We start from the raw sequence: 24,089 nt of genomic DNA, 5'->3' as shown, positions 1-24,089 counted from the left end.
AAGATTTTGAGAGATGGGTTTCGCTTCCATAAATTTTACGTTTGCCTATAATGCCAAGAGGCTACTGTGTTTACTGGATGCATATTTTCATATTTTACAAATATTTTTAGGTGCTTCGGTGCAAAGTATCGAATATGCATTTCTTGATTTTCCTGGAGAGTGGCACTATACATTATGATCTCTATCAACTTGGATACTTTCATTTCTTTTACTTTCCTTCCCGTTCGATAGTCCGAATCCTTCTTTGTGGTTCGATTTTCAGCGACTATTTTCATATCCGCTCTTTTTCAGCTCCTTTGGCTGGTCATCTTTGGCTCGTGTGCCCTCCTTTATATATTTTGTGTAGGACGATAGATATATCGTGTCAGTCGCATGTTGATTTTTGGCAACATGCAGGCGTATTTATTTATCCTTTGGCATAACATTTTTATTGCATTCTAAAGCAAACAAATGACAATAAAAGCTTTTACGTACATACATACATATATTCCTCCGAATAGGAAAGCGAGAGAGTGGGCATTAAAATGACACGAGGGTGCTCAAAAAAACGAAAATGAAAAGCCGAAAAAATAGTTCTAAAAATGAAGACGGAAGCGTGGGAGGCGCAAAAGGGCGATGACAGTGTGCGAGTATGATCAGGACATTTTGAAGTTTTATTCCTAGTAAACTTGCAGTTTGGATGGATATAGTTTAAATAAATCATGTCTTTAACAATTTTTAAATTTTAAATTCTATGAAATGTATACTCTTGCCTTGGTGGTAGTAAAAGGTTACCTTGAATATTACATTTTACACCAAATACAATTAGATGTTTAATTTTATTTAAAATTAGTCTTACTCAAAAATAATTTTTCGGCTAGAACGTACATATGTACATACCTAGCTCGTGGGCTCAGTTCAGCTCAAACAGCTTGTAGCCGGTCCTTAAGCGCTTTTCGGCGTCGTTTCCATTTCATTCGGGTCTCACATTCAATTGCATTTATTGACTGAAGAAATATTTTATTACTTTACGCTTGGCAAATATTAGTGGCCCATCGTCAATGGCGGGAATCCCCTCCTTTTTTATGGAAGAAGGACTTACAGCGAATTTGCTGTCATTGACGCAGGCAGCAAAATGAAACGATGATGCTGGCCCTGTCCTGTCTTGGCTAATATATCCGGCCTGGTTCCCACCTCCCTTGACGTCCTTCAACCCTCTTCTTCGCACTCTCTCACTTTGATTTCTTGGCAAAGCTTTTTTACTCATCTCGTACACTCGAAGAAAGGTCGTAACTGCTAGAACTGTACTAAACATCTATGCCTACGGGGGTATTTGGAGCTCTCAGTAGATTTCTCTACGCCCAGCCAAAAATATTATATATAATACATATATGTAGATTGTCTTATAACATAGTTTAACAATTTTAAAATTTTTTTTGTATACCTCTGATTTCTAAATAAAATTTATAACGAGCATATCTTGAGATAATGTTTTCAGTCTCTTAGCATAAGGTTAATATTTTTCGGCAGAATTTACCCAAAAATAGGATTCTTATCTACAAATAACCCAGATGGTTCATACCAATGCAGTGTGTAATACTGACAAGAATTCTTAACTTCAAGGAGTTCAAGGTGGCTTTGGAGTTTTTTGTTCAGTGTACATTTTTTCTATGTTTTTTTTTTTAGGACTCGACGAACTTTGGCAAATATTTTGGTCATAGCCGAGATTTGCGTGCCTTGCCAATGGTTTTGTTTGTTCTGCTGTGTCCAGTCATCTGCCCTTCCCCCTGCCCAAGCCCCTTTTATCTTCCCTCTCGCTCCCTCCTGGAGGGTCTCCCCTCTCGCTCACTCGCCAGCCGAATGTGGGTAATTCGGTCATGAATATGCGAACAATTTCAGCCATTGTCCGAGAAGCATTTTTTGGGTGCGCATATTTGTCGCAAATGGACTACATTACAACATTACAGTTATCTTTTGATATGTGATAGTGTGTTTGTTTGTGTGTGTGTGACGTACATAATATCTCATAGAGGACATTACGGCCCAAAAGTCTAAATAAAGAAAGCCAGAAAAATATCGCATAAAATAAGTGTCATTTAGGGTGGACTTAGAAACGAAAGGAAAACTGACTTCCTAAACTTGTCATTTGATTTCAAATAATGTAACTCTTTATTAAGCAAATTATGCAAAAATTATAAAATTCTAAAAAATATTTGTATGTCAACATACTTTTTTAGTTCAACGTTGATTTTTCTGAAATTAAAGACAATCAATAATTAGACATTTAAGTAATTGCAACGTCTTCAAGTCTGTTCTATTTTTTTCTAGCTTATTCTTGCTTTAAAGATTTTCTTATAAAATTCACAGCGTGACCTTAAATTTAAGGAACAATTGAAGTCCACCCCGGGGCACTTCCATGAATGTTTTGTGTGCATAAACAAACAAACAAAGGCCGCATAACATTAAAATGTAACACAAAAAGCGACAACAACAGCAGCAATAACCACGGCTCATGTTTTGTGTTGTGTGATTAAAATTAAAATAAGCGGCGACATGTTGAACTTGAAAAATTCGTTGTGCGTTGCTTATGACAACAACAAGCAGAGTAATCATAATAGTAACAATAAGACAAGCATTAAAAGCTACAAGGATGGATGTGTCGAGTCTTGAATACCCTACCCTAACTGATTTGAATACATACATATGTACATAAGCCATTAAATAGTATTAAGTTGTTTAAACTTTCACGTTAGCATATCATTCAAAATAAAAAATATATTTTAGAAAAGTTGTAAAAATTGATGTTATTAGAAAGCAGAAGTTTTTAAAGTTTCAAATTCTTTTACAGGGTATCAACTTAAAAGCACATGCCAATAAATGCACCAAGCAGTCAGTGGGATTGAGTGGGCGTAAGAGGGATACAACACTAATAGCCCTACTAATGACCGAATAACTCATCTGGCTTAGAAAAATCTCTGTCCCATAAACGATTACCAATTAAAATCGCTGCGCAGCTAACTTTCTTCTAACTGGCATTTCTGCTGCTTCTTCTTTATTGCTAACTGCCCTTCTTCTTTCTTCGGCGTGAGTAAGTGCCGTTAGCGGTAAAATCGCACGGTACTTAGGGGTGTGATGTGTTCGCATTTGTTTTTATTTATTTAGCCACTGACTTAAAGTAAATAACTTAATGTTGTGAAATTTGTGAGATTTAAAAACTGTGGCGATTTCGTTTACACTCTCGATAAACTATTTAATGGGCTCTTAGTTTTACCTTGAAAATCTAGAGAATTTTTTAATTTCTTTTGGAAGCTGAAGCTTTAAAACTCTGTTGTTTCTTGCCGTAAGTTAAGAGTAATTTTCTCTCGGATCGCTTTTACATCTGTTAGGCTAATGTGATTTGGTCAACCATTTATTTTTCGGTGACCTAACCAATACCACCACCACCTGGGAAGTGTACGGTATTTGGAAACGTTGCACTTGCCGCTTGCAAAACAAACACGCACACACTCGCGCGACAAAAAATCAAAACAACAAAATCCACGATGGAAACAGCTGCTTTGGCTTGGCATTGAAATCGAGAGAGTAGGACGGTAGAGGGAGCGGGAGCTGTGGCGGTGGTAAGGGAAAGAGAGCGATGATGCGGGCACGAAGGCCAATTTGCCGAAGATGCCCGAGTCGCCATGAACCGTTGGACGTGGAGCCGAACCGGTTTTTGGCGCTACATTGGCGCTGCGTTGGCGCTACATTGGCGCTCAGTGCAAAACGAAGCACTGAAGGTGTCAGTTGAGCTCCCGGCGGTTCCTCTTTCTAGCTTACACAGACAACTCAACTCTCAGCGATTTTGACGCAAATTTTAAACGTACGTAAACCGGTGATTTCATACAAAACGCGTTTCGAATCAAAACGAGAAGAACATCGTAAAGAAATACAATAAACTTACGAACAAAATTACAAATAAACCTTAAACACAATTAAAGTGCTAATCATTTGGGATTTTTTCTCACAACTTGAATATTTTTTTAATTGTGTTGTTTTTTTTTTCGTTTGTGTGCCATTAAATCATCTTTCCAGCGAAAAAGTGCTAAAAACAAAGTGAATCCAATCTGAGTCGCTGCCGTTGTTGCCATTGTTGTTGTGTCCAATTAAAACCTATTTTGCATATAGATTTTTTTCGAGTGTGTGAGACCGCATTGATCGTGATCGTGATCGTCATCTCCGCTTTTTGCCTTTTCTCATTAGTTTCCCTCTCCGGGTAATTAGCAATTCGAATGTTGTTTTTGCAGCTGATTTAATTGATTGATTCCAATTCCAAAAATAAAGTGCCAAGTGCATAACTAAATTCAGGAAACGCTTCTCATTTAAATATTCCTTTTATCTGGTAGCTCATTTTGGGATTCCAAAAATGTCATTGATCTTATTGGAAGAAAAGTCGGTTAGGCCCTCTTAAAGAAGAATTATAAATATCTAAAGCTAAAAACTAAAAGAGCTTTAAGTTATAAAGTCAAATAGTTTGGTTTGATGGCCTTTCTCAATGTCAAACTGGAAATATAATGTTTTGAATATTGAAACTGCTTTAATTTTTCTTTAAATATTTATTTAGTTCATTAAAAATAAATAACCAATTTCCATTTAGTAAATTATTTTACATATAATTAAGGAAGAGTGTTCACATTTTAAGAAAAAGTCAAAAATGATTTGGGCGAATTTTCAAATGTAAAACTAAAATCTTAAATTCAGAATCTAATCAGCTTCCTAATTAAAGGAACTAAAAGCCACAGAGACTTAGTAATTCCATAGACTTAGAAAAACTTAAAAACATATTGCAAGCCCAAACTCTTTAATGTAAAAGCCAAGCTTAAATGGGGACATAATTGGAATGATCAGTGTTGAGTGTTCCACTTTGTCGAGCAATTTCCTTTGAGGTTCTCTGTGTTTGTTGTTGTTGTTGTTTTTGAATGTTTTTAGGCCGAGTCGTGTAACGTCATCTAATATACATGGCTAATAATGCCTTTTCTTACGCCTCCGAAAGCGAAGGGGGCATACCCCCGCCATAGCCCCTGCCCCTTAAACCACCCACATATCGCGTCTTGTTCGGCGAACTATAAACATTAAATAACAATAATAAACAGCAACAAGAGCCGGGCAGAAAGTTGAAGCAGTTTGTCTAAGTGGCTTGGGGCTTTGTCAAAGCATATAAAATATAATACAATAGAAAGTATATGGAAGCCGCAACAATAACAAAAACAACAACAACAACAACAACAGCAACAATGGCAACGAGTACGTAGCAGTTGTTGGCTCCAAAACACGCAACAGTCCGTCAGAATAAAGTCAGCCCTGCCCACCGTCGCACCGCTGTTTTAGACCCCTTTGCATCCCCCAGAATATATATATATATATATATAAATATATGCCCCTATATATATATATATATTCCCCTCCAGTAACATCGCGTGTTCCGGGGGCCCCAGCATGAAGGACTCTCGCCGGGGATCGGGGGACGGCAAAGGGCTTCTAACAGCAAGGGTTCCAAAGGCTCCCAATCTCCGCTTTACACAGCGCAAAAATATGACAAAGTCTGTAGTTGAGTTTTCAGAATATAGTTTATCATTTCTCAGAGTGAAAAGTCTTGGAGATTTCACTTTTCCCATACATAACATTCAAATTGAATGGAATTTTCCATCAAGCCACTTTGAAGATACGAAAAGTTGCCTCGCTTTCGCTCAGTGTAGACTCAAGCACTCGTACTTAGAAGCCTATACCACATAGAGTACAATTTTTTCTATAACAAAATTTTCTATATTTTTTTCAACATATTTTTTGTGTTTCATTCTTTATGTTATTTTTTTCGCCACTGCCACCGCTGTGCAACGCTCCCGTTCCCGTTCCCGTTGCCGTTGCCGTTCTGGATCCCGTACTCTTGCTTGCAACCGGAGAGTAGGTCAGGTCAGTATGTGTTACTATTTAGCCATAAGGGGGAGGGGGTTCCGGGCACCCGACTGCCCCCCGCGTGTGCGGCAGGCTTATTAATTTACTGCGACTTTTGTTTCGCTCCATTTCAGTCGCTGGCAAGTCGGAAAAGTCTTGTGGCTCCCGACAAATCAATCGGGGGAAACTTAAGGGAAACTGATTGAAATGCGGCAGGGGAAACGGCTTTGACACCCGCTAAGGATAACATATTTATTTAGCTTTATTCGGGGCTTAAAAAGTAGAAGAAATTTTAAAAAATATTAATTACTTTTTAGCAGAAAGTTTGGAACTGGGAAAGAACATTTCCATTGCGGTGGTTTTAGGGGGGAAATCTTGTCTTGAGTCATACCAACATACTATTTAATATTTCTCTATTTATTTCTCTATTAAAAGCATTTAAAAAAAATATATTAAAATAGATACAATTTAAATTTAACCAGCACTTAAAAGTGAAGTCAGTTCAGAGTACGGCAAAATGGGCGAAAATGTTTTCTTTCTTTCTTAACATTACATTATTCATTATTTATTGGTGGCTTGCAAATGCAGGGGCAGAAACGCAGGTGGATGTCCATTGTTGCCTTTTTGAGCATTTTTTTGTGGCAAAAACAATTGCAACGTGCATATGTATGTGTTCGAGTTGTTTCTGTTGCAGTTTCAGGTTGAAAGTTTTATTGGACGAGCAACATAGTTGTGGGTTAATGTATTATTTAACCCCTGAAAGTGGAAACACAATTATATTTAAAAGTTGTTATCCCCATTTGTAAAAAGTATTTGAGCTTCTTTTAGTTTACCCTTTAAAATAAACACTGTAGTCAGCCTATATATGGCCAATTTAGCGATTAACCCATCTATCAAAGTCAAGCCTTAATCCGAAACATCCCAGAACTAAGACCAAATTCAATTAGTCTTCCACTATCGATCAAAATCAATTAAACGCTGCCTTGCCGGAGTCGAAAAATTCTACAAAATTATATCGCTATTATGCAAAACGAGTCGTAAAGTTTGCCTAGACAGGCGAAACTTTGGCAACAAATAATTTCTATGAGGCTAAGTTATATTCGATTATCCCCCGACCCATACAACCCCCCTTCCCACACGCAAATTATTTGCTACTTTTTTCGCTTGGAGAAATTTCATTTGGGGGCGAGGAGCGCGGAGCGAGGAATGTGAATTTCTGTGGGGCTGCTTCGAAAGTTTTTGCTGACTCAAACAATTAGCTGCGATTGAAAGTTATGTCCGGAATAGGAAACCAAGCACAGAGCACACAGCACAGAGGAGATAATTGTGTCTGAAGGTATTCGGCGGGCTGGCTCCTGCCGTCTTACCAGCAGCTGTAAACGTATTTTAATAATGCAAACCTGCAAAGAGTGCTGCAAAATGTTCCCCAAAGCCTCACAAACCGCAGAAATGGCCAAGAAAATCGGCAAAGCGCAGCGAAAACAAAAAGTGAAACAAAACAAAGGCTAGAATCGAAAGAAGGGCCAAAAACAAAAGCTCATGGCGCACTTTTCGGTTGCTGCGACTGTCAAGCCAAATGCACAGAGACAAAGGCTAAAAGGGGCTGAACAAGGGGTTGAAGGGTTGAGTGGGGGGGAGGGGGTGTAGTGGTTTCTAGAGAGGTTTAAGCCATCTGAGGTGGAAATGTTGCCATCCATGTTGCACGTCCTGACCGAAATACTAACACCAAACTCCCGAGGGTCGACCATTAGGTATCCAATTTAATGTCTAATTTTTTTTTAACAATTTTCCAAAGAAAAGCATTTTTAAGAACAAAATGATATTGCCTTTTCTCTACCGATCGCGTTTCATAGCCACAGAATGTGACTGCCAAGATGTAGTTTCTAGCCTAAAAGGCAGGTAATGAGGAAGAATAATAATATTTGTGGCATAAACAATAAGCAGGCTAACATTCATTTTGATCACCTTTGCACAGTCTTAAGCCATTAATCTTAGTTAGTTTTATAATGACAACTTTATGGCTTCAGCCGTTAAGAGTAACTAATCATAGCCCGAAAACGAATGTGGCTAAACTGAAATTCTGGCTCTTTGTTCAAAATGGCATGAATATACGTTCTGTGCAGTTTTAATTAATGTTCAAAGGTTGCTCCAATGATGTTTGCTTTCTGATCAAATGAAATATTTTATGGGCCCATCATTTGGGTTTTTCAGGCATATCAATCGGGGTCTTTCCAAATTGAGAGAACGAAAAAACGTTGTTATTTGGTAAATTTGCAACGTATATACTCGAATTACCCATTGGCATTCCGCATCCCTCATCCCGCATCCCGCATCCGACCTGCTTTTGTTGCCCACTGTGGCAGTGGCATTCGGCACTCGGCATTCGGTACGAGCATTCAGAGGACTGCGGTCTGTGGGCCAAAAACAGCGTTTGGTAACAATGCGCTGCCATATTTTCAAGGTCCCCGAACTGCGGCAGGAGTAAATCATAGCCAGAGACAAAGCAAAGGGCTAAGGACGCATCTTGTGGTCGGCTGAGTCCGCCTCGAGGCACTCAAGGATGAGGAGGGCAGGGAAGGGCAGGGATCTCCTCCGGCCCAGGCCAAACGGAACGAAACTAAATCAAAGCAAAAGTCTGGCAAATTAAATAATCAAAAACAATTGTTGGAGAGCTCCTTGGTCGGCGACGAGGGCAAATTGGATTACGTGTAGATTGGTTAAGATGCCGCCAACCCCAAGACTAGCTGAGTACATAGATCTTGATATATATATGTACATTGCGTATTATGTATAGTGTACAGGGAGTGTGTATAAATATCAGCACTCGGTTAGAGATAGTGAACTGACCCCAGAGGTTATCGCTATCAGCGAAGTGGCCGCGTTTTCAGGTCGTCTCGTAGATTTCTTTTCGAATAATATTATCTGTAAAGCTTTTAGGTTTGCTTTTCGTATTTCATATTTCGTATTTCGTATTTTTCCCCATGAGAGAGCAAGGGCGATTCGGCTCGGGGTATAATTATAAAGAGCTTTGGAAGCTGAAACGCAAAATACAAAAATGATATTTACGAGACAGGTCGATTGTATAGAATCAAGTTGTCTAATAAATACGCATTAGAAATGTGAATGGGAAGAGCTTTTCCCCAATGCCATTGGCCGGAGTGTTTCCTATATGACGTGGATAGATTGATTTGAAGTTGAAACTATTTCATGCTGGCCCTGGTTATGGTTAAAAAAGCATAATGTAATGTGGGGAAACCACAGTGAAACTGGGCACCGAATGCAGAACTTTTACAAATAAAACGACTATTAAACTGTAATTTGATGGCCACTTTGCTGACTTTATTTGTTTTTTCCTATGCATATAAATTGATTCGACATTAAACAGCCCGGAGGCAAATAAACATGCCGAGCGCACTTTATCGTGAGTTTTATTTCCAGTCGTTTACTGACAGGACAATGTTTGTTTATCATAAGCTATTTGCTTTCAATTTTCCCCACGGGATTATGTTTAAATATTTAATAAACGAAACGACACACAGCCCAAAAAAATGAAAAGAAAGAAATAAATCAAATGCGTGGACGGAGGAGGGTCGATCAAAGTTGTGTTTGAGTGATTTGACGCTCGACTTGATTTTGTGGCTCTCAACGAGGGAACGAGAAATGAATTGGGAAAAATTGTGAGCAAAATGTGGCCGAGCAGTTTTCAATTTTTGAGTGGCCCCATCTTAATCGCCCCTCGCAATCTGCCGTCGAGTGTCTGTGAAATCGAAGGGCGGCCAAATTAAAATCGAGGCCAGGAAGTGGAAGACAGACAGGAAACAGTCATAGCAATGCCAGAACTAACTGAAACTCAATCTGTATCTGATTCAGTATCGGAATAGGAATAGGTATTGGAATAGGAGTCTGAATCACCAGCACAGCGAAACGAAATGAAATTGAAGTTGTCTGGCCCTTTGCCTTGGGACTTTTTCCATGATTTCCCTTTGATTTGGCCAAAGCTAACCTTGAAATGTTCCCTCTTTTTGGCCACGCTTGCCAACTTTATAAGCGGATGTGACAATTCAATTGTCAGCACTGCACGGCCATCCCCGAACTCTGAATCCTTCCTTGCCCACATTTTACAGATTTCCAGATTTCAGATTTCAGATTTCAGAGTTGGGATTTCTGATTTCTGTTCTCGACTTACGATTTCGGTTTCAGCTTCAACTTTGACTGCAGCTCAGCGAAATTTGTCATGTCATCTGCTCACTTCTGAGCCGGATTGGATTGCAGTGGGCCAGCTGGAAGGGCGAGAGTGTCCTGCACTGGGCGAAATGCTTGCCTCTGGGCGGGGAGATTGATTCGAATTTCAAAGCCCCTATCATAGGGTTTCCTATTTTAATACTGCAACCAACTTTAGCTTAATGAGGATGATGATTTCTTAAAGGACTCCCACTTCGGAGACTCCTGAGACTCCTGCCTTTCTCTCAGTGCAGAGCTGTCGCATTTGCCTTTTTCAATTTGATTCGGTTACAGATATAGCAAACACCAGCCAGTAAATAGTGGCAGTAACAGCTACAGTTCCCTCGGACTCACTGCGATGGACTGTCGATAGTTTTCGCATTAGAAATGACTCGGGGCTACTTGTGGGTTAGGGGTTAGGGGTTAGGGGTTAAGGGTTCAGGATTGTCCCCAGCATACAGCATAGTACTGTAGTACAAAGTACAAAGTCTGTGTGTAAGCGCTTAGATAACAGCAGATATTGTGTGTTTGTTGATTTGTTTGCTTTCGTTCTCGTTCTCGTTCTCGTCCTCGTTTGTTTGCCGCTCAAAGGAGAATAAGAATTTCGCAAATATTTAGTCGGAGTCCATGACAACGATTTAAGGCGCTGGCAATGCTGAATGCAAATAAAACTGCGAATGTATTTAAAAAACGCAAACGGCTTGCATTGCATTAATGATTTCCCCAAGTATTTGCAAATTGCGAGAACCGCCCGAGGTGTTTATTCTGAGTATGCAACTCCTCTATGCTCGAGCATATTTTTCAGCATCTTCGAAGAGGAATCCTTTGGGGTATCGCACATAAATATTTGGATTATTCATGAAGCTCTTAAGAAAATGGGCTGGCGAAACACGACCCAGTACGTGTGAAGACAAGGGGATCTGCCACTCTTCGGGTGTATAATACAAATATTTATTATAATCTACTTACTTTCCACTTCTTAGAACGAAGTCTTCCTTGAAAATCCTTCAAGCGTCGTCTGCATTTCTATAATTTCGCCAACATGTGGAGCCTGAATCTTTGATTAACCTGAGAGCCTTGAGAGCCCCGCTGATGTGCAGTTCAATGTTCTGTGGCTGTGGGACTTGCCCAGCTGCGGTGCATATGCATTTCTATAAGTGGAGTAATAAATATTTTATTACAACCCCTCAACCCCTTGGAAATCTGAGGACTTATGCGAAATTCTCACGAATCGCTGGCGTGTGAAACTTTTTGATTTTTGCACGAAAATTTGCTATTGCAATCCTAGCTCAACCGCAGCCCAACCATTCGCCACCCACTTTTCGTATGTCGCGGTTTTTGCGGCGCCCTTGAGACAGGCGCTTGCTCCTCCAGTCAGCCACCACTTGTCCCTGCCCCTGTCCCTGTCCCTGTCCCTGTCCCTGTCTCGTCCTTTCCCCCGCAGAGGAAAGACGAGAAGGATAACGCTTTGGCCATGTCCTCGGTGGGTGGGCAAATTAAAAGAACATAAAACGCTGCAACAGGAAGAGTGAAGCAGGGAAGGGGGGCTCTATAGGATATATGCATACCACACACACCCGCACACACATATACCTATGTATATATATATATGTATGTATGTATGTGTGGGTAGCTAGCAAGTGGGATATTGCGGTAATGTTTTCCATAAATATTAAGTCATTTGCCAGCTCGCTTTGCATTCAGCAGGGCATAAATCAAATCAAATCAAGACGAGAGTCAACACTAGCGGACGGGCGGAGTGAGTTAGTGAGTGGGCTGATTGGGCTCTGGCCCACATGACGTATACGTAATACGTAATAGTAAAACGTAAGAACCTCCAGCAAGGGAGTTGCCGCATTCGTCACCGCACTGAAAATTGGTTCCATGCAGAGCGACAATTTAATTGCACATTAATTATGAACTTTGTGAGTAAGTTGGGCATTTTCTTTCATTATTTTTGAATATGAAGTTTTAGAGGGAAATTGCTTTTTGGGGGCTTTACCAGAGAAAGACAGACTTAGCCTTGCCTCTGTCTACGTAACTCTTCGTAAATCTCTTTCATGGCTTGTGTGGGAATAAGCCCCGTTAACCAAACACATTTAACCTTCTGGCAGAGATTAAAAAACATTCATAATTACCCAAATAGAAACAGCACTGAATAGCCTTCACCCACATTTCTATTTCGGGCTTTCCCATTTTCCATTTCCAAATGGAAAACGAAAATAATCGCCAGAAACGCAAATTTCCATTTAAATTTTCTATTTCCAAATAGGAAATCACCGAAATAAATCATGTAAATGAAGAAATATTCGCTGGCCACCCTGTCACCTACACAGCTCCCTCAATTTTCCCCGTTTTCCCGGCTAATATTATTTTTCATATATAATTTATGATTTAATTATAAAGAATCGGGAATCGGGAATCGGGAATCGGGAATCGCAGGGGCTCATCACAAAGGCGGGCAATTGAAAAGGCCATTTTGATTTATGAAAATCGTGAGCCGAACTTCACATTTCGAGGGTTTCGGGGGAACTCGTTCTCACACCTCTTTCCATGTTTTCCATGTTTTTCATGCCCAAGTTTTTTAAGTGGCCCCGGCCCGGCGTCTGAGCTACGTTGCCATTGTTAAATAAATCTATGGGAAATAATAGCGGAATATATATATATATATATAGTATATAGATTTTCGTTCACAATTTGTTCAATCAACGGTGGCTGAAATATGAATTATATATTTTTATGGCTCGTGTTTGTCTCCCTTTCAAAGGCAGCGAAAAGCGGACGGGGGGGAAACGCTTTCCCCTTCCAGAATCTTCCGTTTATGTTTTCTTTTTTGGGTCGCCCATTTACACGTCATTTACACTTTAACAGCTTAGCGCCTATGTAGGAAAAGTGGGGGCGGGGCAAACAAATTGATGTCGCTGATGATGCTGATTATACGCGTCTCCTCGCCGGATTCCTTTGGGTTATTAAACTTTATTGTTGTTTGGGATTTTCCACGCAGCCCTGCCCTTCCCCGCCCGCTCTGGCCGTTCATTTTCCGTTTTCCGCCCTGCGGTTTATCAGCTCTGTGGAAATCGCAAATCATTTGTTATGAATATACACAGAGTTTGATGTATTTAATATGCCAGGCACAATATTGTATCGATTGAGTGGAAAGTCTTCTAAAAACGACACTTTTTTATGCATTTTACGATCGAGTGGCTGGCCGTACGGTTTACACGGTTCAGCGGTTCGCCCCTGTACGACACATCCGAGTTCATGATTTATACTAATTGCTGCCAGATAGCCATTAGATATTAATTTGGCCTTTGAATAATTTAGGATAATTTGTCATAGAAACAGGGAGAATGTATTTGCTATGAAAGCGCAGAGGAAACTTGAAATATTCAAAAGTTATTTATAGTTTACAGTTCATAGTTTGGAGTGGAAAAAATGTAATTAATTCACCTAAATAAGTATTTCAGCTATTTCAGCCTATTGTTGTTGTTGTTTATTTTGGAATAATTATAAATGAATTGATTTTGATTTATTTGCTGGCCAAATATTGCATGGCCTGCAGAAATAAATGTGCTGGAAAAGCGCCGCTCCGCTGTTCGGAACTAATGACGTCGCCGATGATTGAGCGAACTTCGAGCGAATTTATCATAAATCCACAGAGGGAAAAGTTGACAAATGATATATTTTCACGAGTGGGTTAAGAAAATGCACACGTGTGTGGGTCGTCATCGTGTTAAACCACAATTGAGCATAAATTTATATTTAATTATGAATAAATTTTGCAAGCGCATTAAGTTTTGCATTTCCAACTCATCGCCGTAGCTGGCCCATAAAAATGGCTAAGCCTCGTAGTATGAACCAAAGTAATATCCTGTAATGAGGCTGATATCCTAAACTAGCTGGTTAAATTGGGCGGAAATGGTAGAATGACAATGGAGATTAAACGTCGTTTATTTAGTTTAAGGGGGGACGGGGGCTATGGCAGGGACACGCTGCTAAGATAGATTTGAGACCTCTTTCGCATATCTTCTGTAATTTACAATACTCGCGTCCGCTTCCATTTAATTCATTGTACTCTTCGGTCGAACATGCCCTTTGGCCATATCCAGCCTTACAAAGGGCCTTTACAATGGCCATAATGATGAGCCCCAGAACTCCCGGCTTTCATTCGGAGTCGGACAGTAAATCAAGAGATAAATATTCACCCGCACACCAGCGTTGGCCAGGCAAACAGTGATGTGTGTGCACTAGGGTGACCAAATGGTGTGCGGCAAAAATGGGAAAACAATTACTGAAAATGCTTCTGGATATCACTCATACGCAGTGTTGGTGACTTTAATCCTAGCATTGCTTTTAAAGTTAATTATTACTTATTAGAGTTTTCTAAACACAAGTTCTTTTGGGATATAATATTTATTAGGAAAGAAGAAGTTCTTAATATCACTTTCATGGCAACTTGAAGCCTGAGCTCTGATTATTTCTGAAATAAAAGCAAATCTCTATTTTACTACACTGCTTAAAACGAGACTAAGGTTGAAAGTAAGCTAAAACATTTCAAATAATGTTACATAAGAGTTAACTCTTTACAAAATGCATATTTTATAAGGAGAGATACCAGCGATAGCAGGGCAAAACCATCGATAACTTGCCGGACTTTAACCAACTCGTTAATGTTATCGATTGCCTAAGTTCAACTTCATGCTTTGTATTAAATGCTAACAAAGTAACAAAATTATAAAAAACTTTATGAGCCGTAAAGGTACACCCTAGTATAAAATGTACATGCGGCGTATGAATATCGAGGCATTTCCCTTTGGTGAGTTCACAATTCGTTAAATGCACTGCAAAATTTATTTATGACGCAACAGCAGGCGGCAAATAATAAACGACTTCGTTGAGGTCAGGGGTCGGTTTTCCCGTGGGGAGGGGGTGGGTCTGGTTTCGGTGGCAATCAGGCGGGGAAGAGAAGCCGCGACTGCGTCAGCAATTCAACTTTGACATGCAGCGCAGGGAGATGCGATCGGATCGGATGGGTTGGATGCTGTTGCCATTCCTCACCGCTTCGCATTTAATTGCGCATCAAAATTAACTTTAATTTCGATTTAATTGCTAAACACGGCTCGGGCTTTGTTTATTATCCGATTTAGCAACGGCCAACCAACAATGGCCCGAGCAACAATTGTCCGCTGTCAATTTAATACGCATTAGTTATGGGCTTCTGTTTTTGCCTTTGTTTTTTTTGGCCTGGCCTATAAGCCAATGAAATATGACGGCCATCTGTCAGATGATTTCGCAATGTCAGAATGTCAATCAGAAAGACAAAGTCAAGTGGCTATATAGGCTGATCTCTGTGGAGCTTTAACCGAAAAGAAGCTGCGCTAGCAGAGATTCAAAAAACTCTTCAAAAACTTTAAACTCTACACAGGACACAGGACACGGGAGCAAAAGCAAAGGCTCTTAGTGGGATTGGAGGCATTGGGATTGGGTGCAGCATGTTTGCCGAATTCCAATTCCAATTCCGGTTCCGAATGTCTCCAAACTGAATTTCGGCCTGGCAAAATTATGCAAACATTTCGCCGAAGGGGAGAGAGATCAGCGTGGAGAACATATTTTTGTCTCGCAATCGTTTCGTTTGTTGTTGTCGAGGCTTTTAAACAATTTGCCCGGCATCGGTGTGTGTGTGTGTTTGGGCAGAATGGTAAATGGTAAATGCTAAATGGGGAAAATGGGGAACATGCGAGGGAAAATGTGGGGAGAATGTCGGAAAAATGGGGTGGGTTTGTTTTTAGCCACATGACACATGGCGGGCATAAATCTTGCATGCGGCGTATGGCAAATGAATGCGCCAATAACTCAATAAAAAAGATGACAAAAAAATCATGGTGAACGAGAAAAAAAAAAACAAACAATAAAGAAGGGAAACCAACATGGCGCTGCTGATGCTGCATGCAGCTGCCACTTCCGGCGGCCATCGCTGGCTGTCTGGCAATTGACTTCCGTTTTAAATTTTGCACAACTTCCTGCCGATCCCAGCTCTGTGCTGGATGCCCCGTTACAAATTACCACGGAAAAACTATGAAAACGTTGCAAAACACAGAAATTCGGTTGGCCACACTCGATGGAATGCGATGGAAGCGAATAAAATGGCTAGAAATGGCTCAAAGTGGCCAAAAACGGCATGAACGGCGGAACGCGTCCTTGACAAAGGTGCCAGCAAATATGACAAAATGGCCGCCAGGCGACTCAATGAGCTCGGGCCAGCCAAGTAAACAACAACAAAGCCCTCAACGAAAATATGTACAAAAATGTTAAGCCACGTAAAAGTTTATACTTTTCGCGCCACCTGAAGGGTATGTGGGAAATGGGCAAGATTATGCGGTGGAAGGAAAGGCTGAGTTGCCCAAAAAGGTTAAAAAGTCTCTTCCTGTGCTTGTTGTTATTTATTAAGTATTAGAAATTAAGCTAAATTTATTATTTATTAATCTCCCAAATTTGATTTAATTTTCTTAATTTTTACATTAAGAGGCTATCCCTCTGAAGGGTATCACCTGAGCCACCTGATCGTATTTTCCTTGGCTCTTTTTTTCTGCTGCTTGTTTTTGTTGCTTCTTCTTGCTGGATGCTGCAAAAACAAAAGGAAAACCACAAGCGAAAACAAAAAAACAAAAAAAAATGCGGGCCAAATGCAAACAATGACAAAACGCCGGCTGAGACAGAGGCAGCGGCAGTGGCAGCGGCAGAGGTCGCCAAGTGTCGACAGACAAACAGTGGCAGGGGGGATGGCACCCAAAAGTGGCAAAACAAGTCAACGTTGCAGCTCCGCCACCCACCGACCAGCACCCCTTTTCCGAAATGAGGTCGGCGCCATATATTTTTTGTTTTTCAGCTTTTTGTTTTTTTTTCTAGTTCGCTTTGTTGATGCTCTTGTTGTTGTTGTTTTTGTTTTTTAATTTTATTTGCACTCGCTCCACTTGAAATACATTGTGCTGCCATCGCCATCGCCATCGCCTTGGCTATAGCCAACGCCAACGCCAACGCCAACGCCAGCGTCACCGCTGACCCCTGACCCCTGCGAAGGAGCTCTGCGTTTGTGGAGAAGTGTGTCACCGGCGCGGAGTCGCACAGAGATCCTCGGAAAGCCAAAGACAGCAGGACTAATATGCGCTCAGATTTAGTTTGCAGTTTTCCTTTGAGCTCAATAACAGGCTCACTGAGAGAAACACTTTCTCTCTCTCTCTACTTTTAAGTCGATTAAAAACCTCATACTCATATCAAGGAAGATAAATGCCAGTCTGTGATACCTTTTTGGGTGCTTCATTGAATTACCTGTCGATTGGCGGCAATAAAATAGTTTATCCAAATGTTTGCCCAATAAATTTCAATAATATTCTGCCCGTAGGCAAGGCATCTCTTTGTGTCGCCGCCCCAGCAAGCAGCAGAAGCCAGATAAAAAATGACCGAAATAGGTATATAAAGGAGTATATATATGTATGATTCATATGTATATGGTTTAGTGGCTGCCAGATGGCCGTAAAAGATATCGCATATGAACTTCCGGCTGAACTTGCCATCCAGATGCCCACCCATGGACACGGTTAAGGCAGATTTCATTTCATTTTCCACCTGTGAAAAGCCACTTCTAAATGAAATTGCTTGAAACTGGATCCCAGAAATGGAAAAACTTTATGGTGACCCCTTTTTGGGTGCTGGCCGGGGGGGAGGGGGGAAGGAGAAAAAAAAAGAGAACACAAAAAAAATATAGAAAAAGTGGGCCAGGCCAGGCAATTGCATCCTGCAGGGCCCCGCCCCGCCGTGCTGCGCCCTCCGCCTTCTGATTTATGCTTTGACCTTTTCCGCAGGCAGCGAGAATTTTTTCTCGTTTTGTTCTACACTTTTTTTCGTGCACTTTTTCTTTTAGTCATTTTTGAGCTTAATTAGCGACGTTAGTCGGCAAATGGCATTAGTGGGTTAATTAGGGGCACATACACACACACCTACACACCTACACACAAATATAAACCCACACACACACACACCGACGTACGGTTATCAATGTATGTCAACGTATATCTATTTGGCCTAATGAGCCTCCGAGGACTCACAGCCGGGAAATGAGTGGAAAACCTCAAGTCAACACATTTTTCCGCTCGTTTTTCTAGCTTTAATTTGATTTTGATTAATTGCCGTGCGAGTTGACAAAACCCAATTAATTAATCTGATTGAGAAGATGGACGAAAACACATGAGAGCCATCCATCTTGGGGATACAAATCGTTGCCTACTTTAGAGGGCCACCCTAATTAATTGGCTCAGATGAGCTTGAAAGTGTTTGATATGGCTGTGGCAAGGCTGGAAAGGGAAATTATACTTTTTTTCATTTATATAAAAACATTACCTGATCTTTAATACTTGACGAATATCTATATAGTCACTCCCCCAATCAGTTATAACCAAACTGAGTATCGAATTTCCTGCATGAAAATTACCTCCCCGATATTATTTCCCTGAACTGGTATTAATAACTTGATATAGCATTTATTATTTCACTCACCATGGGCAAATATTTGCTAAAGTAATTAAATACTTAGCACACATGCCGCACTCTTTTCAGCCGATAGAATTCGATTTGAAAGGCCTAATTGTTAAATGCCAACATGGAAATTCTCGCTCGGAATGAAACCAAATTAATTGAATGGCCAAAATATTCATTTCTGTCTTCATTGTGACTGTAAATTTGATTTGAACGGCAGATAAGAGAGACACTGCCGGCAGTGTGCCAAATAAATAGTTTTCAAATGCAATTTGCTGCATTTTCTATTTATTTGTGTCCCCGCACAGAAATGGACTAAAGTCCTGGACTGGGCTGGGGGCGAGTAATGAAACGAGAGCTGAGTTGATGAAAAAATATCTGAAGGACTTACGCCTGACCAGAAACTGTTTCTCATGCAATTCACTCAAAGTATTGGCCGTGTGGCTGTGGATGGTGAAATGTGAAATGTGGAATGTGGGCCAAAATGGCACACAAGGCCGAAAAGTTTGCCCGAAATTCGGCAAGAGAATCCATAACAATGCAGTTTATCAAAACAGATGCAGCAAGGACGAAAGGACACACAGCGTGTGTGAGTGTCTGCCTCTGTGTTTGTGTATGAGTGTGCAGGCCAGAGAGTATCTGGGTTATCCTCACAACTACAACGACAAGTGCTTTTCGGGGCCGATCTCACCTGGGCTGCTGTGCTGCTGGGCTGCTGTTCTGCTGTTCTGCTGTACCAATAAAATTAAAATACTTTCGACATAAATCAAACTCCAAATTGGGCCAAGCGAAAACAAATGAGCGGACAATAAACGACTGTCCAGACACTTGGGCATACCCTGGAAGTGCTGTTCTGCTTCAGGTCTTACCCGAATGATAGTTTAATTAAATTGAACTTTGCCTCCCAGCCACCAGTTGCCTTCCGGCAATCTGTGATGCCTTTGAAGTAACCATTATTATTTATTTTTGAATACTTTTTCAGGGGAAGAACAAATAACAATTTCGGTTTTCAAAAAGCCTTCTTGGCCATTCAAAATCCAGATAAAATGCCAGTTGCCAGAGAAGGCAATTTAAGCCAAGGAAAATAACTGCTGGCCAGCAGAGATGTGCAGAGAACACGGCAGTTTTGCAATTAAGTGCATCAACTTCTGCCTGGCCCGGCCTGGACTCTGTCTACTCTCCTCTTTTATTTGTTGAGCATTTTATAAAAAAATTCCATTCAAATGCCGGACATGTGGTGTGTCTTTTTATTTTATCATTTTACCATTGCTTTTCTCAATTAACACAATGGGCAATTTATAGTTTAGCTGGCTGGGTGTGCAGGCTGTGCAGGCTGTCCTTCTGCGGAAAAAACTGCATTTCATTGTTGATTTGGATATTTCTCTAATGGTCTTTGGTCTGGTCGGAGTTTGCTGGCGATGCGTACAGAAGTGCACTGAAAAAAGCAATTATTATAACATCTTTAAGATTCAATTCAAATATTGATAATCCTTCTAACTTATATTACCTGTAATATCTGTTGGATATCTGTTCATATTAAGCAGTAAGTACTTTAAGTTCTAGCTTTCCCATTCCCTACACGCTTTTCGCTCAGTGTAGGCATTAGGTGTGGGCCTGCGCGGCCGTCTGGTCGGTCCGTTCGTCTGTCCCTGACACCCTGACAGTTGCTGGCGCGTTGGAAATTGAAAATTGATATGGCATCGCTTGTTGGCGCACCACCACCACCTCCACCTCCACCTAAGCCCCCGCCGCTGGGTTGGCTGTTATCGTCAGGCGTCTGTGTCGCGTTTTTAAAACATTACCATGCACTTATAGTCGGAGCAGCATCTGAAGCATCAGAAGCCCTAAACGAGCGCAAATAGTAATGACAATGCCGCACAGTGGGCTCAATTGGGGTTCAAGTGCGCACTTTGATGGGGGCGAGTGTGTTATGATATATATAAATATGCTATATACGTTTTGCGGTTTGTTCTAGCTGCCTCATCAAATGATTATGAAACCTGTAAACCTGGAAAATTGTGGAAAATTTATAGATAATGTGCCTCGTTAACCTGATACCTTTGCGGGTTTCTTATGTCAGCAAGAAATCTGTTAATGAAATTTACTTTCTAACTTGAAATATGCAGATATTAGATGCCTAAAACTTGGATACTCCACTGTACAGTGGTTGCTCGCTATGCGCACTCTAAACTGCAGCTGCAGTTGCAGCCCTGCCATCAAACATGTACAACTCCTTCCGTTTCCGCTCTGCATTTGAATGTGTGCGAATATGTGTGTATGTGTGACTGGCATATGTGTTAGGGGGCCGCCATTTATTTCGCCGGAGTCTGTGTGTAATTTTACTTTTTTCCGACTGCAGCGACGGCTGCTGCTTCATCTGACATGATTTCCGCATGTCGTTTGAGTTTTTCTTGCCGCCGACTTTTTCTTCGTTTGCTTGTTTTTCTTTTTTTCTCCCTCCTTCTGCTTTGGCTCGCTTTTTATGTACGAATGCACAGTGGTGGTCGCAACAATAGGGAAATAATAGAGACGAGAAGTCTTTGTTTATTTTTGTGGTGATTTCCAGAACTCAATGAAAATGATTCGTGGAAATATTTATTTTCATATTTCCATATTGGAAATCAACTGCCCCTATAATATTACCCGCAATTATGTACATAAGCTGGTGTGTGTTTTTTTGGGGTGCTCGTGTGCTCAATTTCATACAAAAAATGTCAGTTTATGTTGATGTGTGCATGCTTTTCCTGTCGCGCTGCTGTCGCTGCTGCTGCTGCTGCCACTGCCGCTGCCATTGATATCGCTGACGAAATTGAGAATTATTATGTTTAAACGTGTGTGGCATCGCTGCCATTCGGGCCTCCGCCCCAGCATCTTCGCTTTCCCCCCTTTCCGCTCTTCCATCCGACTTTTACCCGCCGAAATTCGCTGGGCGACATGCGACTTGGCATTGCATGTGCTGCTGCCTTCTGTTGCAGACTTTGCGGCGCTTTCTTCAAATTAGATTGCCTTGTGATGACTTTAATGCAAAGCCCACTCACAGACACCCTCGCACATATGCTCGCATACACATGCAAACCCACACATCCATACACCCATACACCCGCACACTCGAACAGCCTTACACATGCAAACAGCGAGCTGTCAGCCTCAGTTAAACCTACACAAACACCAATGGCAGGCCAGGAAATGGAGTAGAACTTTCATTTTGCTAAAAAGTAAGCTGCTTCCCGGCCAGCTTTAGTTTAATATTTCTTAAAATATGAGAGTTTATTTTATATTATAAATAAGCCTAAAGATAATTCTTAAGTAGAGAGGAAGTAAAATACTTTTTGTCTCAAAATCATTTATTTGCGGTTTTTAAAGCTTTTTGGAGGAAGCAAGCTTAAAGATTGCAGCACGCTGGCTACATGGCCACTTTAAGTATGGATATAATTCCGATAACCGATGAACCGAGGTTAAACTAGGATAAGATCATTAATTGTTAAGCATTTTTAGATTGAACTCATTCTTGGTTGAGAAGAGATATCGGACAATACGTCTCTCCTCGTGGTCATTAAAAATTGTGTTCGGAGCATCACGGCCCTTATCTGCCACCCGATTTTCGCAAAAAAACCTTTGGGTTATGTATGGGTTTGTACTAGGGCTTGAGGCAACCATTTTCTGGGTTTTTCCATTCTAAAATGTTTAAGGACTAATTCGCTTTGCTCAATAGTTGTTCGTGGCGCCATAGTTTAAAAATCCTCGTTAATACATAATTTTTGGGTGCCCCCAGCCTCGAAAACTTATAAATACGCTCTTGTTAATAAATTTTTACTAGTATTAAGAACAAAAATGGTTTTAAAAGTCGCAGTTTAGAGTTATTTACCATTAAAGTGCTTGCACGAAATAAGCTTGTGCGTCAGAATTGCCCTATTTTTTAATTTTTGTTTGAAAAATTCTTTTGTTTTTTAAATTAGTAAAAACTTTTGTTATTATTTTAATAATATGCGACATTCTTAACATTACTGCGTTTAAATTTTTTTGATATCTCTGCTGGCTTAGTAGCAGTATCAAATTTAAACTTCGATTTATTCTTGCACGAAATAAGCTTGGAGCCACTGTATGTGTTTCTCTTTGGCTTGCCTTATTGCCGTCACTTCTTAAACCCAACTCCGCGTCTTATTATCTCCTCATTGAGCATGTCTTTTCGTCGTCGTGTGTTCTCACCAAATTCGCGATCCTTATTTCGCTCTCTCGTCCTTAGCACCGTTAATCTCGTCGTCGTCTTCTTAGTCTGCGTCTTGATCATCTCATTCGCCAGATGGTCAATCGTAACTTGGTTTCTGCTTCGTTGTCTAGAGTCTTGTTCGTTCTTCTAAACCATCCCCACATATGTATGTATGTATGTACGTGTATGAATATTCTGTTATACGAACTCATCGAATTATATATTGATATACAAATATCGCGGGGAAATGCATTTTTAAAATATAATTTTGCTAGCTTAAACGGCTAAAAGAGGAGTTTAAGTTCATAAAACTTAGACCATTTCACCATAGGAAACTTAAAGGGTATATAACCCTTGGGTAGGGTATATAACCCTAACCCCAGCCAAAGCAAAGATGGATGAGCAGCGGCGGGTTTTTCAGCAGTTTCTAGTTTGTTTTGATTATCTCAGTTTCGCATGCGCTTTACTGTTACTTTGTAGCGCATGCGCTGTTGGGAGCTTTGTAGAACTGCTGTAGCTCGAAGCTTTTGTTGTTAAGCTGTACTTCTTGCATTCGGCGTGGATTTGTTGCGGAGTTAATTTGGTTTTGATTTGAGCTCGTAATAAAAGTTTGGAAATTGAACTGACCTGATATTCTACAGCAACTAAAAACTCTTAGTTTCTCAACAACCCTTTATAAGCTTCTTTTTAATATTATTTCAAATAATATTCTGCGACAAAAATATAAAATAGGTGTCTCAATAAAGGGAAAAGCTAAAAACTATTCCTTATATCAAATTGCATTTACTAAAAGAGATAATTATTTCAGCAGAGTTGGCAGTTCGGCAGAGTTGGCAGTTCGGCAGAGTTGGCAGTTCGGCAGAGTTGGCAGTTCGGCAAAGCTTGCAAGGCTTGTAAAATATTTTTGAAAATGCCAAGAAAACCTTGCAATTATATTCTGCATTGGCAGAGCTTCTCGTGTGGCTGGGAGCATGCAAATTTGAATGAAATTGTTTATGAATATTAATATAATTTGGTCAGGGAATGTGCAGCTCGAATCCCTTTGATCACACACTTTTCTTGTAAATCACTTAATTTAATTAGCAGCCTGTCCAGATATTTCCATATTTCGTGCTCTTACCTTTGAGATTGCCTTGAATGCAGTTTTAGCTGCCACAGGGCAATCAATAGCAAAAGGCAACAATTCCGGCTCGCAGGACGAGACAAAAGTCAATGCCATGTCCGT

General features: G+C 40.6%; 1 protein-coding gene across 2 annotated transcripts in view; it reads left to right on the top strand.

The window, feature by feature from the left end:
• Positions 1 to 3,743: 3,743 nt before the first annotated feature.
• The window catches only part of LOC108117695 (glycine-rich protein DOT1), an 80,204-nt gene continuing 59,858 nt past the window's right edge, over positions 3,744 to 24,089 (top strand). For both annotated transcript variants that reach the window (XM_017230232.2, XM_017230233.2), the window contains exon 1: positions 3,744 to 3,840. The gene's annotated coding sequence lies outside the window, so the exon portion shown is untranslated. The remainder of the gene's footprint in view (positions 3,841 to 24,089) is intronic.

The sequence above is a fragment of the Drosophila eugracilis genome, unplaced genomic scaffold (genome assembly GCF_018153835.1).
Source record: "Drosophila eugracilis isolate 14026-0451.02 unplaced genomic scaffold, ASM1815383v1 contig_649, whole genome shotgun sequence".
Classification (NCBI taxonomy): domain Eukaryota; kingdom Metazoa; phylum Arthropoda; class Insecta; order Diptera; family Drosophilidae; genus Drosophila; species Drosophila eugracilis.
Note: the sequence above shows the minus strand (reverse complement) of the source record. Positions and strands in the feature narration are given on the sequence as shown.